Source organism: Poecile atricapillus, chromosome Z, assembly GCF_030490865.1.
Source record: "Poecile atricapillus isolate bPoeAtr1 chromosome Z, bPoeAtr1.hap1, whole genome shotgun sequence".
Lineage (NCBI taxonomy): Eukaryota > Metazoa > Chordata > Aves > Passeriformes > Paridae > Poecile > Poecile atricapillus.
Window position 1 is genome coordinate 33,610,826 of NC_081289.1, and position 22,280 is coordinate 33,633,105.

Here is a 22,280-nt window from a genome sequence, read left to right on the forward strand (position 1 = left end):
AGATAATTATTGCATAAGATGCTCATTACTACAAGCCCATTTCAAGTCTGTCATGCCACATACTATTTAATAGGTCATATAAGGTAACTGCCATGTATCAGTTTCTCAAATTGAAGGTTTCCAAGTTATGGTCTACATATTCTGCTTAAGCTGTTACCAGCATCTTTAACAGCAGCAAACTGCTTATTGACAGTCAGCTTAAATCAAGTGTGCAAAACCTACACTTCCAGTGGAGCCAAGAGCACAAACAAATGAAGGCTGAAAACCTTTCACATGGGTGACTGCTTTGGATCACAGGCAGGAGGGTATGTTCAATCTGACATTCTAAAATCCATTTAAAAGGAGTTCTGACTGCAAATGCTGCAGCTAGCGGTATTTTTTTTATCCATTGTGCAGGGATGGTCTACTCAAAGCAAGTGTTTTTAAGCATGATCACCAATGAGATTGCCACAAAACTTCAAAGCACAAAGAAATTAAAGTCATTTAATCGATGCAGATGTACCTAATTAGAACATATTTACATCAAACCAACCTGCAGATTAAGATTATTTTTAAAATAGAATTGGCTTTTCCAGAAAAGGCCACCAGTAGACTACAGGCATTTCATACTGTCAAGATGGATGGGTCCTGACCCTATCTATTTTGTCAGCTGCAAAACCCTGTGCAGTATGGCTAACAAGGTTTCAGGCTGTCCTTACCAAACCTAAAAATTCCATTTAAAACTGGCTTAATTTTCTTTTCACCTCTTTATTGACCTTTTTAATGAACTCAGCTCTTGTGATCATTCTGTCTGAAAGCTGTAAATAAGAGTATGTACTCCCCCTCCAATCTCTTATTTCAGTCAAACTTCCATTTCAGAGTTCTGTCTCAATTTCTTCTTCAGGATACAAATTTCAGGTCTTTTCTTTCCCACTAGTACACAAATATGTCATGGATATTCAACTTTCAGTTGCACTGATCCAAAAGTAAGTAAGTGTTACTACACAGGTGGACAAAACATTGAAGAAAAATACATTGATCTGTATAATCATTTTTTTATCAATATGACAATGTTATCATTATTTCATTATTGTATGCACATCTTACATCTCAAACTATTTTTTTCCATAATTTCATGTTAAAATGAACATTAAATTTGTATATCCATTTCTTTGGATATGACTGGAGAAGACTGTGTAGTCTTGGTCTATTAACCCTGACTTCCTAAAGGCTTTTTTCCTGCCTAAGTATTTGTATATTTGAATTGTGATGGTTTTCCTAATTTTCTGCAGGTCATTTCTTAAGCTGGTAACATACTTCTTCTTGGGAGTGGCTCACAAATAGCCACAGAGGAGCAGGTCATTGGCAGAGAAAACACCGCAAGAGTTTAATCTGGATTGTTCTCCACTATAGCATCCAATAAAGTGCCCAGGTGTGGACATTCTCATGCAACTGAGGAGATGCAGTTAGTGACTCCCATTTTGAGACCTTCACCGTCTGGGTGGAATCTAAGTGCTACTTTTCCAGATAAGAACATAGACCAACTATCTAACATTTCCTCTAAGAGCCAAAACCCAGGTATATCTGCATAAGATCCAGTTCCAACTACCACCATAAGCTTAATAACACATATCTCAAAAAATAATTATGAGCAATTGCCCTTCTGCATGACCTTTAGAATCTCACAATTTCACCTGCTCAAAGGAGAAAACAAACTTAGAGATTGCTATATAAGTAACAGGTCTACATGTAGGACTTCTAAGCCCATACGTCTCGAAAGCCCTGAAGGCCCAGTAGTCAGCAACATGACAGGAACATTTCCTCTTCCTTCAAACTGCTCTTGCAGAAAATTTCTGCTTAAATAGGATGACAAAAGATGAAAAGGTGTTTGTATTTACTTTAGCTCCTGCTGTTCTAAGCCTTCCAGTCTGTTTGTCAGACAAGACGCATCAATTGATCACAAAGCCCTGCTGCACAATTACTGTTGACCAAATACTCTTTACAGTTCTACTTTATTCCATAGAAACTAACTCCTTCCTCTATGACTACAATGTTTCAGTTAGCTACACAAACCAACTATACACGTAATTCCACTTGATTTCTTAACTGAAATAATGAAGCACCACGGGAGAACAAGTACAACCATAGAACCCTTACAGACAAAACAGAGCTGTAGTCTGCAAACCAGTTGTGTACACCTTGCAGTATTAGTGACACAAATCATCACAGATATATGCTTTTATATTTGTACTTGAAAATCAAATGCAGAAGAAAAAGAAACCAAAACCCAAGGATGTACATTGGACTATTGGAGATAGGAACATAAAACTGAGATCCCAAAGGGAATTTCATAAGCCTAATGATAGAAGAAGCAGAATATATGGTACAATGAGAGTTCTCACAAAGGACTGCTTATCCAATTTAACTTCTCTATTGTACCTTGTAGAGGAACTGTCAATCAACCTTTCCCTAAAAATTGTAAGTAGGGTAAAAGAAGACAGAGCTTCCTTGCAATAGCAAAGAATGTGCAGGTACAAGCTGCTCGCTCTTTTCCAGGGAAATTGATCTTAAGATTGCTGTGAAAGAACGACAAAGCGGAATTTGGGAAGTGCCAAGCAACCAAGAGCACGTTGTAGCCCACTTTGCTTTGTAATCCTTCTGTCTAGATGAATAGGAATAACTAACATCAGAATAGGCTTTAAAAAGCAGGTTGGGAAATGCAAAGTTATCCTATATAACTAAAGTTATCCTATCTATCCAGAACTCAGAATGAGGCATATTATCCTCCAGATGAAAAGTGTTATGGTTTTTCCTGCCATGCTACCAATAAAAAAGTCCAATTTTATTAAGTTATTTGTGAAGTTATTTTTAGCACATTGGGGTGAGAAATATTTTTCATTGCTAGTGAAATATTGTTTCCATGGAAATCTTCTCACTCAATATCTCTTTTATTTGCCCTTACACAGAAGAACAATTCTATTAATGTGCAGTTATATAGTTACAATCAATTCAGAAATCTTACTGAATTCCTTAGTGGTTCTACAGACAGGGGAGAAGAAAAAAAAAAAAGAAGAGGAAGGAGAAGGAGAAGAAGGAGAAGGAGAAGGAGAAGGAGAAGGAGAAGGAGAAAGAAGGAGAAGGAGAAGGAGAAGGAGAAGGAGAAGGAGAAGGAGAAGGAGAAGGAGAAGGAGAAGGAGAAGGAGAAGGAGAAGGAGAAGGAGAAGGAGAAGGAGAAGGAGAAGGAGAAGGAGAAGGAGAAGGAGAAGGAGAAGGAGAAGGAGAAGGAGAAGGAGAAGGAGAAGGAGAAGAAGGAGAAAGGGGAAGGAGAAGGAGAGAATGAGAAGGAGGAAGGGAAGGAGGAAGGGCTGCTTTTAGACTGACTAAATTCCAACATCTTTCTTGACACAATCTCTACAAATGAAAAGAAAAAAAAAAGCACAGATATGGCTACAACTAAACAGTCTTCTCTGTCCTAATGGTCCTATTGCCATGCCTGATGAATGACCCGGTTGGAAATAAAAATGCAAGAAAGCATAGTAGCTTGAAGAAAACATTAAACCAAATGAGAAATAAGGTCACAAGACTTCAGGAAATGCAGAAATTAAAAATGAGACCTGAAAGATGAGAAAGACACAGAACTTTCCTGTCACAGATAAGGCATATCAAGCAGAACTTTACATAAAGCCATGGACTCTTTCCAACTTAATGTGGTTCTGTTTACTGAAACTATAAAATCCAGATCAACAAGTTCATATTGGGTTCATTTGGGGTACTTGAAACTAGGGGTTTCAAGTACCTGCTGTGCACTGAAGTGCTGTAGAGCAAAGAGTGATAGCAGCAGCATGGTTCAACTGCCTCTGTAGATGGTTAGGATTTGTTTGTCATGCTCCTTTCCAAAGGCTGGGAGAAGAAAACTCCTTATCACAACAACACCTGTACAGTAAGCATCCTAAACATTCGTGTGCACCAGTCTAGAAGGAGGGCAGAGTCTGTGACTTGCTGGCTGGGTAAGATTTGTGCCTGTATGGCTGTGGTGAGTTGACCCCAGCTGGATGACAGGTGCCCACCAAGTTACTCTATCACTCCCTTTCCTCAGCAAGGCAGGGTGAGGATTAAAAAAAAAACAACAACAAACAAACAAACAAAAAACCCAAACAAACAAACAAACACCTCACAGGTCAGAAAAGTACAGTGAATCACAGAATATTCTGAGTTTAAAGGGTCCAAAAAGGATAATTGAGTCAAACTTAAGTAAGTGGTCTACATAGGGATCAACAACCTTAATATTATTAGCACCATGCCCTAAATAACTAATCTCAGGGTTGATAAAGAAAAAGTAAAGGCCATGAAGAGAAGGGAGAGAGAAGAAAATGTCTTCTCTGCTTTCCCGCCAGCAGATGTCCAGCCACTTCCTGGGTAGTGGGGCCTCATATGGGTAAGTGGCTCCTCCAAAGGACCAAACCCCATAACAAATGCCTCCATCCCTTTTCCTTAGCTTTCGTTTCTGAGCAGATGCCATAAAGTGTGGAATATCCCTTTGGTCAGCTTGGGTCAGCTGTCCTGGCTGTGTCCCCTCCCAAGACCTGGGCCACCCCCAGTGTGCTGGTGAGGGGACAGTGCTGTAGAGACAGCCTTGGTGCTGTGCCAGCACCGCTCAGCAGTAGCCAAACACCCGTGTGTTATCAACACCTTTCCAGCACCAACACACACCACAGCACCAGGGGAGCTGCCCTGGAGAAATGTAACTCATCCTACCTGACCCCATGCAGCTGTGAATCGTGAATCCTGTCCCCTTGTACCAACTGATCACCAGACTCTGCAACTGACACACTGCAAACAAGGGTGAGAAATGTGGCTGGGAACGCTTTCAATGTCCCAAAACATTGGAATGTTGCATGGAAGAAAACAAATGTATCAGGCCAAAGATACATAAGTACAGATTAATGTTGTTACATTTCAGTAGTTGCAAGTTCTTTACATTTCCTGTGTTAAAGTGTTTCAATACTTCAGATGCGCTTTCCGAGTTTCTTTTTTCTCCTGAGTCCATCCACCACGCAACATACTTAATTTAAAAAGTCTAAAAGGGTCTCCAACAACACCTATTAGAACTTCGTCTATTCAGAAAAATTACCAAGCAAGTATGGATTTTGTTTTCCGTATTAACAAGGAATTGCAACAAGAAGTTAAATGAACCAAAGACAATATATCACAAGACAAGTAACTTGTGAAGTACTGTTTAAATCAAAAGTAGTATTTCACAGGTAAATAGTAATTATCCTAAACTGCATGGAATAAAAGAACCAAAATCTCATCAGTGGCACTTCTTTTTTTTTCCCCCTTTATTTTAAATATATGATGAAAAATGACAGAGCCATTGTTTGTATAGAAATTGTGGTATGTGCTGATTAGCTAAGCATGTAATATAAAGGTTTTGAATTCCTAGCAAGCTAGCAGAAATTTAAGTGTCTGAGAAATAAATTTCAGAGTTTTGACTATGAGTTTTCATTTCAGTTTCTTCTTTCTTTTCTTTCCCCCATGATAAGTGAACATATGGAGATTAATTTAAGTGTGGGAGTGACATTGTAGATGCCTAATTAATCGCCCTAGAAAATAAAAAATGTTTCTGCCTTACCCTTAGAGGCAATTTGACTAAAGTAGTGCCTTACATTATCAAAATTTGGATGTAATATGCAGTATTTGATGTAAAAACTGTGCAAAAGGCAGAACTAAGTTAAGAACTCATCCTAGCCATTAACAAACATTTCACGTTGGAGTAAGTAAACTGTGTTGATGCATATGTTCTAGCTGCTGCTTGTTGACTGCTGAAGAACTACAAATATGAACAGGTACAAGTAAAATAGCAATGCATTTATAAATAACCCAAGGTTATGGTCAGATAAATATATAGGCGAGTTTTCCTTCTCAGCTTTAGCAGAGGATGTTTTCAGGAGAGGTAAGGGTGAAACAGAATGTGGTTTGCTACCCTCATATAGCTGTGGTAGACACAGGATTTACATTTTCAAGATTTAGGTCCTTATGCTTTGTCAGTTCTTGCCTTATTCTTTCCCTAGTATTTGTTTCCTCATAGCACAAGCAATCTGGCAGATAATTTTTAGTAAAGATTTCCCTGGAAGTTCTTCAGTGTGATGTTACCTACACTGTGGGGTTTGTTTTTTCCTGAAGATGAGCTGATGGATGTTGTCATCACACTGCCCAAGTCCCCTCTCCTAAGGGGAATTCTCTAAAGATTTTCAAGCCGCTAGGGTAGAAAAAGGCTTTTCATGGATACAGCAACTCTGACAATATACAAAGAGACAGTGTCTCTGAGAAACCTCAGAATTATGCAGTGGTATCTGTCAGATAGGCTGTAATGCTGATGTGACACAGCACCCCAAACCATTACACAAGTTTTTTACAGCTTTGATGAGTAGACATTACACTAGAGGACACTTGAATGATTATGTAAGTTAGTAAAGAGAGGTTACAAAAGTGAGCTGTAAAAGAACACATAACTTATTTTATAAGAAAGGTAAAATTAGAGGAAGACAACTATCCACCATCAAAAACAGAAACTTGAATTATTGTCCTATAAAGCATCTCATCATTATCCTACAGAGGCAAAGCCCTCATATGTTTGTTTCGGCTATGAGAGACAACCTACATTTGATTCAAGTCTTCAGAGACATTATTTTTTCTTACGTGTTTTCCATTTCCAAAGGGCAGTGCCCAACAAATCAAATGTTCTGAACCTTGCAAACTTGTCATCAAACATCCAGTTCAGGAGAACACTTAAGTGGGTGTTAAATAAAAGGATGAGAGAGTGTGATGAAAAAGAGAATAGCTTCACCAAGAAACTGGCAGCAATTCAGTGGACTAATGAAAAAAACCCCATATCACAGAAACCTTTTGTGAGTAAAGCAAATTGTTTAATTGCAAAGTTATACTATCATTAAATGGGGAGTAGCAATTATATCAAACTATATTAATAAAAATACAACACTGTTATTAACTTGTAAAATTAAATTGAATATGAAACTTAAAGTGTAACAAAAATAACAAATATATCTTTGCAGATTAGATTTTATCTTTAAAAGTAAGGATTGTAAACTTTATTAAGGACATTTGAATTTTATAAATTAGAGAAAGAACTAATATTAATAGTTGATGCATATTTTCTTTCATTGCATCTTGTCTTTGTCAAGGCAATGTTAAACTCATTTTTAGGATAAATATTAACTATGAAGAACAGCAAATATCAGAGGAGACAATAATAAAATGTGAATATTCTTCCCCCAGCATTTATTTGGACTGTAAGCTTGACTCTGCCATGTTCATTCTGGTGAATATTGCTTTATTTATTTACCACCTAAACTGGTACTATCTGGCATTTGGAGAATTAACTTTTTTAAAAGCTCTTGCAGTTACAATCCATTAGAAGACTCTTGCCTTTTTAACCACACTAAAAAGTAAACATATTAACATATTTTCTTATCAATGTATACAAACATTATTTTAACTCATCTGCATTCTCATGAAACTTTGATATGTCTTCCACAATTTTCATAAATATCACCTTTTACTCCCTCATGCATTTGATTTTGACAACATAAGCTCCTCCTTCATCAGGGACACCTGAGAATATTTTTATTTTTTTTTCCTTGTAGTCAGATTTATGTATAATGGATATCATAGTATAAGAACACTGTAGAATAATAAAATAAAAGTATCAAATACTAAAAATTATTTCTCTAAAGACATTTCATATACAGCAAATACTGCAACTATTCTTTAATTATTGTATTAATTAAACAGATCCTCCAGTCATCAGTTACATGTACACAATTTAGATACAACAATAGAAAAGCAAGTCAAAAGTAGAGAACAGATAGTCACTATCAGGAAAGAGGAAGCGTTAGATAACCAGCATACAGAAACCTCATGATTCATGTTTAAAAACAAATAATTATCATCGTTGTCATCATCATCTGCATCATCATAATCATATTAATACCCCACAACCCGTGTCACTAAAGCCAAGTGGAAACATACCATACCATACAGATTATGGTATACAAATTAAATATTTGTCTTAAACACTAATAAATTATTTTTAATATATAAATTAGATATATTTGGATGTATCACACCTCTTATTCCACTGATGGTTCAAAATACAAACTAAAGTAATTGGAACACACATGAATGCATTTTATATGATTAATTATTTGTAGTTTTTGCTCAGCTAGCTTTCAATTCCTGTAGACTGATAAAGTTCCTCTAAAGACAGCCCTGAAAAATAAGAGATGGCTGGATTGCACCAGTCCATTAATGAATATCTAAGATACAATGACTCAGGAGCTGCTTGAGATCCATTATCCTTCTAATGTTTCCCTACTCTTTAAAATTAATAAATGTCTTTTTTAATCTCTATACTCCCATAGGTCAACATATACAGAGTGCTAGCTGAGTAAGGGAGTGTGGAACCAGGACTTTGTTATTTAATTTTCTTCCTTCTCCCTCCTTCCTACCACTTTGTGAAAGAGCAGCAAAGTTTTTTATCCTTTCCATCCAAGGGGCCATAGGTAAAAAGTGGGGAAGCTGAACAACAAAATAAGTTGGACCTGCCTGGTGGTTTCTATTTTTAAAAATACTTGCTGGTCCTTGTAATCCTGATGAAAATGACACACACTATATGGCTTCAGATCACATGCCTCTTTGATGTATTTCAGGCCTGCAACAAAGTTGAAATATATTAAGAGAAAAACCTCAACAAACATTCCTTTTTCTCGTAAGGATGGCATATAAGTGCACTTCTTTAAAGTTTCAAAGGACAGGCTGCAGTTCTGAAAATTTCTTTTAAATATTGCACATGGAAGACAATGTCTGTAGTGAGAGAGATACAGAAACTCCCTGCAAGTAATATAATTTCACAGCGCAAGTAATATAATTTTGTGAGTTCCTTTAGGCAGTTTATGTCCTAAACCTGCAAAGGCGTGTACAAGTTCAAGTTAATCTATATACCTGTTCTGCTTGGAGCTTGCAACAGAATGACTGAAAAAAAGCCCCATCTAATACAAGTATGAGATATATATTATATTCATTGTTTTTTCTCACATAATTGTATGTACGTTTGTCAACCATAAACCCAAAAATATTATATGAATATATCCTAATGTGCAGAACACATTGCAGGGGAAAACAGACATGTTGTAGTAAACTATTAAAAACCACTCTACTCCTCAACCTCAAAACAAAAATTTTTGAGGGGAGGCAAAAAATTATGTAATTTTTACCTATCTCAGTTAACAATGAGAAACTCCACAGTCTAAAAACACTGCAGTATGGGGTAAGAGTATTGTTATAGCTACATCTCTGAATTTCCTGGCATTATGGGTCTAAGGGAGGTTCTTTATCTTAGCTTTACTTTCCTGCCAATTTAATGTTTCATGGAGTTTTTTTATCTAATTTAGGAAAGAGGAATAGATCAGAGGAAAAGGGAAAAAAGCCAAACAAACCTTATCTGTACAACACTATCTTTTTTCTGGCTACAGAGGTCTTAATTAATTCCTGCTGATTTCATTTCTTGTGGTTAACTCCCATGGTTTACCATAAGAGTTCTGGTTCCTTTTTTAAATCAAATAAATAAGCAAACAAACACAACAACTTTTTGTATGGTTCCCATCTAGAACCATCAGATCTCCTAACTTTTTTTCTAAAATGGATATTTTTGCTTGTCTTCACAGCCAAATTAAAATGTATAGGGATATGCTTGGGGAAAGAAACAGTAACAATGAAAGGAACAATTTTGGCTTGGGTAGCAAGGGGGATTTTATAATACTGACAGAATTTATGGTCATTTTACTGTTGCCTTACAATTTTTAAATTTTTATTTGTTTTGCTAATTATAATACTGTCCTAGAGTTTTAGCTGGACATCTTTTTAGAGTAGGGTTTCCTTCTAAAGCAAGATCTCTATATGTATATGCATATTTTTATACTTATTTGTACATACCAACACTACCTTTGAGGGGGATTCTTGACCCTTTTCCAAGTGCTTACATTTCCCTGTACTTTGACAGAGCATCACGAACTTCAACCGAACCACATAAAGGTGGGAGGCAGATAAACATATAGTGATTACAAAGATCAAAACTTTTGACATTTTCAAAACAGGTTGTGATAGTTCTGGCACTTCAACCCTGCAACTCAAACCTTATTCTTAAGAAACTCCATGAACCACGTCTGTTAGCGGAACCACAGTCATTTTCTTCCCAGAGCCAGCTGGCCGTGCAGCACTTTTAAAGGCCATTACATATTCTGTCAAGGACATCTCACACAATTACTCCCAACTAATTTCACAGAGCAGCTGTGGGCCCTTTCTGCTGTCCTGGTGGACCATTCTAGTGTACGGCTTCATAAAAAGGCACTGCCAGGGCTTGGGCACTTCAACATGAAAAGCACTGAGAAAGTGGCTGAACAGTGAAATGGCCTGGTTGTTTTTAACATCAAGCTGAGTGAAACACAATAAATAAGCAAAATTAAGTTTTACTGTAGATCTAATATTGAATAGATCTAAAAGCCTTTTACGTGTATTTATTTTGAAATACCTTATAGTAATCCAAGGTATTTTTACTAAAATAGACATCAGCTTTAGCAATTACTAGCATGTGCAGCTCTCACTGAATCCAGTCAGAACTGAAGATAACAAAATTGACAATGTTTGGACTGCTGTCACATACAAAACATTTTTCTATCTTTTAATCCACTTCTCTTGTAAAACAAACTGCTTTTACTGCTGCCTAACATGCTGTAGCCTGAAGATAACCTACAGCAGTGCTATTACTAGATGTAGCCATAACAAGCTCCACTAGCTCAAGACAAGGCTGCTGTTATCCTATTGAAAAAAGAGAACTTAGAGGAAAATCCCACTGATCTTTTATACTAGTACATAATAGAAATGTAGTTTGTGTTACAAGAACTTATTCAAATTTTCTCATTTTTATGAATTGACAAGCAACATTTTGAATGATTTTTAGAAGTTTGTTTCCACTTACCTTAATATATATGATTCTATTACCTGACAATAGCAACAACACTCAAGGCAAGACTTTCTTCTTCTGACTGCCCATAGTCTTAATTTAAACACTGTAAGCATACTTGGTTTTATATATACACAAATACAAACTTTTTAAAAAATACTTTTGCTGTAATTTATACTACTGTGGAGAGTGATTTGTTTTGAAGCTTTGATACTAGATATTTCATATCCACACCTTTTCATAGAGAGCCAAATTTTGACCTTGATAATCTTCAGATTTGTATTTGTAATCTGAAAAAGATTCTTCCTGAATAAGTCTTGCTAGGCTGAGCCCAGAGGTTTTAACTATTAAAAAATGCATATGAAGTAGGTCATTAGTAATATTCTTCAAAAGCAATTTTAGGTAGGTGGGCTAATTTCCTCAGTATCTTGAAACCAGACAAGATGATTTAGAGCTGTATGTGATCAACAAAGTAAGCAAATAATTTATTTGGCTATATTCTGGTAATCACTTATCATTTGAATGATTAATTATTGACTAAGGTAGCAGAAATAAAGTAGTGCATCTTTTCTGTTACTCCTTGAGAGAAATGCAGAATGGGAACTGTTAACTCTAATGACTCTTAAATTCTTCAAGCTCATCTAGAACAATTGCCAAGGGGCAGAAGTGCTAATGTTTGCTGAAGGAACCTAAAACTTAACTGAATTATCTATTTTCTTATCCAAAGGACTTTGAACTAGTATTGCTAAGAGGCAATTTATTTTTTTTCCTTAAGAAAATTACCCAGCACTGATGAGATCAAGCAGGGGCTACATTTATTCTTCATAAGACAAATTTTGGTGAGTCAAGAGTGTGACTCAGACTGGTCAGTGATGTTGATCAGAGAGAGATAGCTTGGTTACTCCTTTTGCTTCTTATCTTGGGTGGAGGAAGAAAAATAAATAAGTCACTTGTCACTTGGTCACAGAGGAGAGGAACACTACATTACAATTTACAAACAAGATATTCAGTCAGCATGAACTGGAATAGATCACAAAAAGGAGTGAAATCAATGAAGCCTCACAAACCAACATCAGCTGAAAGAAAGCTCTCAAAAGATAAGGCCACAACTTCATCAGATGAGTGAGAAGCCCTAAAAAGCATAGTATCTAAAAGCACCCACAGCGTCATCAACCTAGTGGACAAACATTTTTATTTCAATCCACAACTGTACATACCACTGACCCCCAAAGGGACTTGTGTAGTTTGGTAAGTATAATGGACACTCCTAACATTTTGAGTCTTCTGGTGATAGGTGAGCTGCAGGAGCAATGTGTGTCCATACCAAGGACAGGCACTGTGGACTGATGTCTAAAAGCCGTTCCTGGGAAACAAAAACAGTAGCTTATTTTTAACAAACCCTTCTGGTCGACTGGACGAAACTGCTTCCAGGATAGCCTTGCTTGAAATTTTGCCCATCCTTTAGGACTTTAAGAATGAATTTGCCATAGGGGAGAAAGTATCGACTCCAAACTGGGAAAGTACATATTCACTGTGTGAAAGTACAAATGCACTGGATGCATTTTTAGTACTTATTCACTGAGTGATAGCATACATCCGTTCACCAGTCGTTTCTCACTTTCTAAGAGGCAGCCGTGGTCATACTATGTGATCATCATCCATGCTTAGTTCTAACGATTGATGTTTTATCATGAAACACTTCACCAATGTTTTGGGTTTTTTTGGTTTTGTTTTTTTTTTTTTTTCCCTGCTCTTTCTAGATGTGTAAATTACTGCTATTCCACCCTGCTCTGTTTTTCCCTTCTCTCTCATGCCTGCTCGAATTCCTTTAACTGCTGGCATTCTCCATCAGTTCCAGGATTTACACTTGGTTTTTTGTTAGTTAGTTAGTTTGTTTGTTTTAATTTGCATATAGACGTCGCCCCTGTGTTCGGGAAATACCTTTCCACTCTTACATCTGCTTTGGGACTGTAATGTTGCTGAGCTGCAGAGGTGCTTGAAAAGAACACATAAAGAAGAAACAGTTAATATTTTAAGTCCAGTGTATCTTTTTCTGCTATATTTCATAGACATGAAAACTGATTTGTGCAATAACTGTTACTCCTCACATTTCTTTGTTTATTCTTTTAATCTTTCACCCTCTGATCCTGCAGTATCACAGTAAAACATAGAACTGAGTGCAAAAGAAAAAAACTGAAAACCAAATTATCCAAAATTTTTGAGAGGGAAATTGAATAGAGAATATAAAATAAACTATTTGAAATTATCATATGCATTCTCGAGGGGAAGCACATTATGCACAAATCCTGAGTTCCCAACAGTTAAGAGAAAGAATTTTGAGCTGATAAAAATGCAAATGTTTACAGATAGGCTTCTTCCTAAGGGTGGGGTGGAGGATTTCAGGATGAAATGGTGATACTGTTCTGTTACACAAGGTCATTGCTAGGCTGCATGGGTGAATGATAGAGCAATTTGGTCATTGTGCCATCTAGCAGATGAGTGAGTGGTCTATTGTTTGCCTATCTAGGTGGCTATTTAGTGTTTTAGGCAACAGATTGATCTTTTAGAGTGCAGGATCCTGGAACAATCACGAGTTGCAGCCTGCGGGGCCTGTCAGGAACAGCTCAGGGCATTAGCCAGGAGCATGGAAAACAGGAATCTTCTCCATGGTGGACTGAAGAGATTGGTCAAACAGTAGTACTGAACAGAAAAAGACAACTGGGACATGTGTACCTGGTACAGAAAAATTTGGTTCTGCAAAACCCGTGGAAGATTTAGACACTCATATCTCATTGCTCATATACAAATATTCCCCTAACTTCTCATCTTTGTGCTCTCCACTTCCATCCAATTTAATAAACTGACTGAGTTTGAACAGGATCAGCATTAGCAGAACAGTCAATAAAACAGTTTCAAGAAAGTTAAGATCTATACACGAACTATGAAAAGCCTGTTTTCTCTCCTCTCAGATCAAGCCCATCACGAGATTTTGCCAAAAGTCCCCTTGTTGATACAGGATGGTGAGGTGGGCACTCAGATCTTGGTCACTTTAATAATTTTTGACCAAATACTATAATGATCCAAATACTCTAATTCTTACTCTTATGTTAAAAGTAGTAAGTAGATTAGATACAGGCAATCCACTTAATTTTGCTGTGACACATTTTCTGTGTGTATTAAAATGTGTGATACTTGTGTCATTAGCATGTCGTAATGTCCAGCTCTCCATGAGCTGAAGTGCTGGCACTGACTTGTCAAATCTGGCCTTTCCAAATGGTCTGTAAGCTACTCTGAATTTTCCTGAAATGGCACTGTTTCCTCAAAAGTTAAATGAAAGATATCCAAAAACATTCCTTTCTGCATCTTGGTATTGCTTGCTTTATACCATTGGTGATCAACATTACAGGGAATGTCTTCTGTTAGTCAGTTATATGTCCTAATCTTTAGAAACAGCATGAGCACCTCTTTCTCACAAAAGAAAAAAAAAATTAAAAATCATGAAGCATGTTAGATACTGAGGATTAATTTGGAAAATTTTTAATCCTCGGGGAGAAGATTTTGTGGCAATATAAGAAATTTCTCCATATTTTCAGTCAATGTGTTGCATGTTTTTATGCTATGCCTGTATATCAGTGCAAGAGGAACATTAAGTGACTATTGTGTGCCTTGAGAAATGTATCCACTTAGAGAATTCTACCATAAAATATAATGATGATATGTACCCCTCCCACCTTTGCTTCTTTCCTGTGAAGAAAACAGGACATTATTCCCATTTCACAGAAAAAGAACTGAAGCACAACCTACCTACCTTCCCTCAAGACAAACAGAAGCAGGTACAGACATGCACCCAAACTGCAGTGCTTTAAACACATCATCTCCTTCTTAGCTGTACCAAAGCTAATTTTATCTGCCCGAGAGCTAGGAGATATGACAGAACTGTGCAGAACACATCTGCCAGTCTTATAAAGCTGTATTGAGAAATGTAATTTCCAAGTGCCTGGGGAAGGAAGCCTCACTGAGCTACAGCCATAAGTGCAGAGGAGGATGCTGAACTACAAACAGAATGCAGGAGAATTTGTTTTATGTATGTTCGGATAGTTTTATATTCTCCTTCTGGGAAGAAATGCAAGAAATATCCTCAGCAGAACAGTCTGTAGGATCGCTTACCTCATAATTTTGATTTTTCAATTGACCTCTAGATATGGAGAGGTAAGGTAGTATTTTTAGCAACATTCAAAACGGGCAGGAGCCATTTACTGTTCACATCTCTTTTGATTGCTTCACTTGAACAAGGAGAAAAATGTAACAGACATTCAGGTAAAAAAGAAAGAGACAATGAACCTCAGGCAAGCCATAATAATAGCGTAGTTAGGATGATTTATTTATTTGCCAGTCCTTGTGGGCTGCTTTGTGCTGACTTCATCCTGTTGCTTTAACCCTCTAGGCTCTGCATCATCTCGGGTCTGCGACTATAGAGCTGCATAAGCTTCTCCATTCATTTCCTTTGCAGCGCTAGGATTTGAATGATAACGAAGGTGAAGCAGGGTATTTATGGCAGGCTGAAAGAACCTGACAGCCTAGGATGCAGCTGGCCAGTCACTCGAGCGAGGTGTCCAACAGAGGAGTGTGGAGGAAGTCAAAACACAGCTCAATACCCCACACAAATCGGTTATAAAATGTCATAGTTTATGGATGGGTATTTTTCATAGGGGGGAGGGGGCAGTGGGAGATCTACTGCATTGGAAGAGAACTGAAGTGAGGATTTTCATTTCCAGTTTAATTCCCAGTCCTGTTATTCACTTCCAACGTCTCCCTGAACAACTCACTCGGGCTCAAACGTTGATAACCCCATTTGTTTTTCTTTCTCCAATCGAAGAGCCTTCGGCTGGAGACTGGGAAGCGCTGAACACCTGCGTCCCCCACACCTTCCCCGTTTTCCTGAGGGAGCTGCCAGGGTTCCCCGAGAGGCGGACACGCCTGACGGGAGGCTGGACCCCACCGTCGGCAGCGGGCGACACGCTGGTTCCTGCCGCTCCGGACCCGCCAGCGGCCCCACGCAACAGGGACCTCCTGCCGCAGCGCACCCCGGCAGACACAACGGAGCCTCACCCAGGCTCCGCCGTGCTCCCCGCGCCCGCTGCTCAGCAGCCGCCAACGCGGCTCCCACCGGCTGCTCCCGGGAGGGGGAGGCCGTGCGGCGACACCGCCCCGGCCCCGGCGGGCACGGCTCTGCACGGCGCCCCCGCGCCCCCTGGGGCGGGGGAGGACCGCGCCCCGGGAGCCCGGCGGTCCCTCAGAGCGCCTCCCCCGACGGCACCGGCACCACGCACGGCCCCCGCCCACCGGGGCCAATCGACGCGCCCCGGTCCGGACGATGGCCGCCCCTCCCTCGTGGGGCCGCGGCCTCTCCCGCCGCCGGGGGATCCCCGCCCCTTCGAGGCGGCCCGCGGCCCCGCTGGCGGCGGCGTCCGACCCACGGGCGAAGGGACGCGACGCGACACCCCGCCTCGCCCCGCCCGCGCCCCGCCCCGCCGGAGCCGCTCGTGGCAAAGTCACCGACCCCCGAAGCCCGCCGGGCTCCATCAAACGCCGCGGCCCCGCCCGCCGACGTCATGGAAACAAGCGCGTCAGCCTCCCGCCCGCCAGTGGCGGCAGCGGCGGCGGGCGGGCAGGGGCGCGGGGCTCCGCCTCCGCGGGCGCCGTGCCTACCGGGGCCCCGCCTCCACCTCCCCCATTGAGGACTCCGCACGTCGAGACCCCCCTTCCTCGGCCGAGCCAGGGGCCCCGTCACGTGGCCCGCACTCCGCAGGCGGCGAGAGAGGCGGCGGGGACCGGCGGCCGCGGCGCCGGGAGAGGAGGGGGCGGCGGGCGCGGGCAAGTGAGTGACCGCGGCGGGCGGGCGGAGGCGGGAGGCGGGCGGATCGCTGCGCTCCGCCCCGCCCCGCCCCGCCCTGCCCGGTGGCGCCCGGCTCCTGTAGCGGCTCCTCTGCGGCGCAGGGGCTCGGCGGCGCGCTCGGCGCTGCCCGGTGCGTGCGGGGGGAAGGAGGCGGGCGGGCCCCGGGAAGCGGCGGCGGCGACGGTGGGAGCGCCCGCGAGGAGGGCGAATCGCTGATTCCTGCCGGTGAGGCGACGGGGGCGGGGCGGGCCGTCCGCGCCCCCCTCCCTCCCTCCCTCCTTCCTTCTCCTCCCCCGGCTCTCCCCGCGCCGGTGCCCCCTCCCTCCTTCCCTCCCCAATTCGGTCGCCGCTTCACCCCCCCCGCCCCCTCTCCCGCCCTCCTCGCGCGGCCGCAGGGCGGGGGCGGCGCGGCGGGGCCGGCCGGTCGTGGGCAGGGCGGGGAGCGCGGGGACCTTGTGCGCTCGGCGAGCGAACGAGCGGGCGGCGTCAGGTTCACGGGCGCCTCGTCCTGGCCCCCGGCTGGCGGCTGTGTCGGCCCCACGGCGCAGAGGTAAGCGCGGCGGCGGCGGCTGGGGGCGGCTCTCCTCCCGGCCGGCCGGCCGGGGCGGGCGACAGCGTGGCGGCAGGTGCAGCGTTGCTCCGCTCCCGCCGCGGGGCTGCGAGCCGTGGCCGGGCTCGCTCGGGGGGGCGGCGCGGCCGGAGGGGCTGGGTGCCGCGCTCCCGGGCTTTCGCCGGCTCTCCCCGCAGGTAACCGGAGCGTGCACCTGGCCGCCACCGTGCAGCCGGGGCACGGCGTGACCTTGAGGGCAGCAGATGCGGGGCTGAGCCGCCGCGGGAGCGCACCGTCACACCGTCGGGGACCCCGCGGCCGGACACGGCCGGCACGCCACGGCCCTGCAAGCTCCCGGCGGGCGGGCGCGCACACGCCGTGGATTAAGGTGGTGCTCAGCCCCCGCCGCCCGCCGGGTTAAGTAGCCGGGATTAGCCCGCTGCGGCAGCACGACACCGACATCCCGGGCACTTCGCCGCCCCGCGGGGGCTGGGAGCCCGGCACCCGCGCAGCCTCCCCCGCCGCCTCCCTACCTCCCTCGCCCGCCCGCCGCGCCCCCAGGGCGGTGTTTTTGGCCGCGGCTGAGTCGTACGCAGCTTTCCGTCGGAGTGGACGGGCTGGTTTGATTTATCGATGCCTGGCAGGGCTGCTCATCGACCGGCGCGGACGAGGAAGGGATGCGGCACCGCTTCGGGTGCCGGCAGAGGGAAGCCCTCGAGGGCGTTTCACCGCGGGTGAGCCCGTCCCCGCGGGGCCGCTCCGCGGTGGGAAGCGCCTCTAACAGCGGTGTCATCCTCGTCCCGGCGGTGCGTGTAACCTTTGGCTGTCGCACCACGTGAGTTTGGGAGCGGGTTGGAGCCTCCGCCGGGGATGGCTGGCCGCTGCCGAGCGCGGGAGGCAGCGCTCGCAGTGGGGAGGAGTGGGGTGAGTGTCCGCTCCGCTGTCTGCCCTGGCTTCCTGCCGAGCCCCTCGGTCAGTCCGTAAAGGCTGAAATCGGAAGGACATACGATTTCGAGAGGAAGATCTCATGAGAAGCGGTCTGTGGTCCCCGGGAGCGTTTCCTTCAGAGCGCCCGTGCGAGTGGTGCTCACGAGGGGCAGGAAGGGGCTCAGCGTGAGCTGGGGGAAGCGTTTAGGAAGGGAGGGCTGCGGTTGAGTCTGTCCCAGGGTTCGCAGCCTGAGGGGCAGTGTATTAGTTCAGCTGTAATAGGCGTTTATTTAGTGCAGTGCATGATCCATATTCTACAAAAATCTTTTTTACGGTTGACTCTTTAAACTGTAGAGGCTGGTGACGAGACACACGAACAGTAACAAAATTTCGGGGGCTTTTTTTCTTGTCATTTTATGATTTACCATTACGGAAATCCTTAAATACCTGTTATATATGGCATTCGTAATTTTGTTACTTCAGTTGGTGAAGGTCTCAAGGTCTGCTCAGAAGGAGCTGGTGAGAGTACCTTATGCTGTGTGTGAAACCATCATTCAGATAATGTTTGCAGGTATCTCCTCACAGTGCTGAGAGGTGACTATTCAAATCATGTCCCTTCTTAGAAGTCAATTTCCAAGCCCACTGTACTTGTGAAATATCTTCCATCATTAGTGGCTGGCAATCTTGACTTCTTGGGGAATGAAGTGAGTGTGCCCTTGGAAAACCACCGCCTGTAGAAAAGCTGTTGCATCTTTAAAATATGCCTTGGTCCTAATTAATTTGGTGTAAAATAATGTGTTTAAGTGCTTGGAAAGGTGTTAGTTAGACACCTTGCCAATTCCTTGGTTCATGATACTGTGTGTTCAGAAGGTGGAAGCTGTAGCTATAGCCAGGGCCATTTCTTTTCAGCTGTTTGTTGTTGGCATTTTCAAGCATTTCTTCCAAGCATCACAAATTGTGAATTCCAATAGAAGTAAACTTGTGTATCTTTAAACTATTGGCTCTTCTGGCAGGAATAGCTTCCAATGTACTAGGACTTTAATACTTATGGCATAATGAATGGAAACTCTTGGTGTCAGTGGAAAAAGTGGTCACTGAATTCAGTGAGGAAAAAAACTCACGCACTTCAATGTGAAATTTTCGGTCTGGAAGAGCATCATTGTGTGGTTCGGTTTACTGCTTCTCCTACTGATGATTATGGTAACTAGGCTGAGTTAGCTGAAGGAAACGTGAATCCTGTGTTGTGTAGGGATACTTGAAGGTTTTCCCAATCAATGTTCCTATGTCAGTGCTAAATTGCAACATTATTACTTTTATGCACTCAAAGAAAAACACATGGAAAGCCATGTGGATCCTTGAAATGATACAAGTCAAAACTAATTTTAAAGGGAATTTTGGATGTACTGTTTGTCAGCACACATACTGCTACTTTTGCATGTTAAGCAAATGTTTTTGGGAATTTAAAGCAGAAATCAAGACTTCTGTCACAATAGCATTGAATAAACTGTGTATCGGTTTCTGACACAAAGTTGCCTTATATACAGATAACGGTGCAAGGAAAGGATCCCCATTAGTTTAATACATTTGCACTTAATAATCTGGGGGTAATCCTGCAAATTAAAATCCACTGTGCTCTAAAGGGAGAGTCTTGTTTAGAAAGTCATTCTTTTGTGGACCACGATATAGAGAGCTTCTGTCAGCTGTTAAAACTGGGAATCTCTAAACTGTGTTGTAGAAGGCTTCAAAGAAAATCGAGAGGCTTGAAAGTGTCCTGTAGCAAAGGCACAAAGGTCTAGGAATTACTACTATTGTCTTTATTTTTAACTGTTTGAGTTGATTTGGAAAGAATAATGTGATAAATGGGAGGTTATCATGAGATGATACAAAGAAGGAGGAAACATAGGCTGGATCTGCTAATGCCACCTCAAAAACAGATGCTTTGGAAGAATTAACTTAACCAGCATTTAAGATTTTAGAGCTGGGAATTTACTGTTAAGTGACAAGTTCAAAATGAACCTGGCAAAACAATCAATAACATGCCATAGCAAGCAACTCTCCCTTGACATGAGGGTGGACAAGATAACCTAAAGTATCTTCTAACTCGAATTTCTTCCATTAAGGTAGACTAAATATTAATGGCATTCTTTACCACTGAAATGTGACCTCAGTAATGCCTTTCAGTGTTTGAACTCTTTATTTATTTTTATATATGTTCTCTTCCGTTTTTAGAGAGAAAATAATACTAGTGCAAAAATTAATTTGCATCTGATTTAAAGGTGAAGTCAGGTTTCAGTTAGCAAAATTTAATGCAGAATAATGAGCAGCTATGATTAGTCCTGGACATTTAAAAGTAAATATCTTTTAAGAAATAAGGAAGACTGCTTGAATTTTTAAGAGATCTCTGTTACAGAAATGCATGCTTACTTTATTACAAAAGGATCAATAAAATTGCAGTAATAGTATTAAATTTGTATTCTGTAGTATTCTCTACTTGTCTTAAAATAAGAAATAATCATAATAATAAGACTTGTTAAAAGTTGCAGTTCAAGAGATAAGGATCTTTCTCTATAGAGTATTTTAATTAAAAACTAGATAAAATCTAGGAGTTACAGAACTGTGTCTAAAAAGCTAGGATTAGCTCTGCCTACTGGCTTTCTAGAGTGTGTGCAATGGTCTCAGGCAGTTTTTTCTTTGCTTTTTTTTATTCAAACCTGTTAAATTTTCTCTGAAGACATTTTTATTTCGTCTTGCAAAGTTTAACAGATTGAAGAACAGGGAGGCAAGAGAGACGAGGTGATACTGTTCCTGGTTTGAAAAAGAAGTGAACCTCTGATGCCTTACGTAGAGGATGGTTATTTCTCAGAAGCATTAAGGTTTACAATTTAATTCAGAATAGTGTGCCTTTATAAAGATTGGACACCTTCACTTTTCCACACCTAATGTTGGTGTTCTCCTAACTTAGGTTTCAATTAGCTGAAAAGAACATGTTCATTAATTGAACAGAGTGATAAAAGAGTAATTTTTTGTTCATGAAGCCCTCCAAACATCTGTTAGAGGATGTAAAAAATAAAAATATGTTCAGCAGTTTTACACAGAAGATGTAAGCAATGATAACGAGCAGTATAGAAGGAGGATTTCCAGGAGGTGACACGTACAGTGAAATCAACAGGCAAAATATTAGACTAACCCATCTTGTAATAGTTGCACCTTCTCACACAGAATGTAATTTCTGCACAAACACGTGGTATTGTCCATTTTGTTTTATTCTTAAATTATCAGGCTTTCAAATACAGTTAATTAAAATGAATTTCTAGTTTTCATGACAGATTCCATTTGATATGAGCAGTATCTTTGAAGGATCTGTCTGTTCAAGCTATTGATATTCCAGTAAACGTTATGAAAATTATTTCTGCTGCCACTTATAAATCTTACTCTAACTGACAGATGACAGCAGGAGGTGTTATTAGTTTAATTTTGGTGAATTGCAAAGTAGGTATGAGGCTTTCTCCATTGGTTTTTCAAAGGTATTGTGGGAGAAGAAATCTAACGAAAATGTAGGAGGCATTTAAAGAAGAAATCAGAAATAGCTCTGAAAATAAATATAACTTACTTTTTTGTCCAGTAAGAGATAATATGTAATTGCTATTGCAAAGTAGACAAATAACATCTTTGCCTTTGAAGGGGAATGGACTGAGAAAGAGAATATATTCCTCCTTACTGGTGTTGGCAACTGTACTGTGCAGTTAAAGAGTGCACAGATGCACTTTGAGGATGACATTTGATAAACTTTGGTTCTACCACTTACAGCATGACCAGTCTTAGCACTAGGGGCAGCCGTGGCTTCTTGCTGCTTATAATCTGATGCTGCTTTGTAGGAGAGAGTTAGGTAA

General features: G+C 41.8%; 1 protein-coding gene across 6 annotated transcripts in view; it reads left to right on the forward strand.

Annotated features, from left to right (window-relative positions):
- The first annotated feature begins 16,935 nt into the window (after window positions 1–16,935).
- Window positions 16,936–22,280, forward strand: part of LOC131592952 (plasma membrane calcium-transporting ATPase 1) — a 60,642-nt gene continuing 55,297 nt past the window's right edge. Inside the window, exon 1 of one of the 6 annotated variants that reach the window (XM_058864935.1) lies at window positions 16,936–17,138. The gene's annotated coding sequence lies outside the window, so the exon portion shown is untranslated. Of the gene's footprint in view, window positions 17,139–17,313; window positions 17,464–22,280 lie in introns of those variants that run through there. The other 5 variants (XM_058864937.1, XM_058864930.1, XM_058864932.1 and 2 more) reach the window with 5 other exon arrangements.